Source organism: Acyrthosiphon pisum, chromosome A2 (assembly GCF_005508785.2).
Source record: "Acyrthosiphon pisum isolate AL4f chromosome A2, pea_aphid_22Mar2018_4r6ur, whole genome shotgun sequence".
NCBI lineage: Eukaryota > Metazoa > Arthropoda > Insecta > Hemiptera > Aphididae > Acyrthosiphon > Acyrthosiphon pisum.
In genome coordinates this window covers 12,711,148-12,712,014 of record NC_042495.1, presented here as the reverse complement: position 1 = coordinate 12,712,014, position 867 = coordinate 12,711,148, and the positions used below count along the sequence as shown (strand labels likewise).

General features: G+C 20.8%; 1 protein-coding gene across 1 annotated transcript in view; it reads right to left on the bottom strand.

Moving 5' to 3' along the window:
* LOC100570380 (alpha-tubulin N-acetyltransferase-like) overlaps nucleotides 1-867 on the bottom strand; it is a 7,924-nt gene that overhangs the window by 2,706 nt on the left and 4,351 nt on the right. The gene's annotated exons all lie outside the window — the stretch shown is intronic.

Genomic DNA, 867 nt, shown 5'->3' with positions numbered 1-867 from the left:
CCATAACATTTTCAAAATATTTTGATGTATTTTGAGCTCTTTACGGACATTTTTATTTTCCATTTTTTTTTAGTTTTTTTTCTAAAAATATCAATATAATTTTATTTGTTGGATAAAAAAGCTTGAAAATTTAATAGAAGGCTCCAAGTTTATTGTTTCAAAGGCAGATGAAAAATATTAAAAATCGTTAGTCACAGTTTTTTTTTTTAAGCATTTAAAGTTCAAAAAATGACAAAATATGGAAAAATCACGAAAATTTGCAAATTATTTCGAGTTATAAATTCATAAAAATTTTTCTTTTTAAATCTAAGATTTTAAAATGTAATACAAGATTCCTTATAGGATAATCTACCTTTACTAAAAAAAAAATGTCTATAAGAAACTCAAATTAAATTTTTATGGGCGTTTGAAATTCATATTTTTACAACATTTGATATTCACTCGATTTCTTACGCAACGATTTTCTTATTTTGTTGTAATTAAAAAACGAGTGACTGTAGAAACTTGAAAATTTCACTGAATGTTTATATTAGCATTTTATATATACGATAAAATTTTTAAAATAATTTGACTCTTTTTGAGCTGTTTACGGACATTGTAAGTTTTCAATTTTTTTAGTTTTTTTTTTCTATAAATATCAATAAAGTTTTATCTGTTGGGCCAAAAAGTGTATAAATTTAATACAAAGCTCCTGATATATTGTTACAATATCAGTTGAAAAATATTAAAAATACATAGGCACAATTTTTTTTTATAAGCATTTAAAGATCAAATTTTGACAAATTTATCAATTTTAATTTGAAAAATTATTTTGTAGTTAAAATTTATAAAATGTTCATTTTTGTATCTAAGAATTGAAAATTTAAA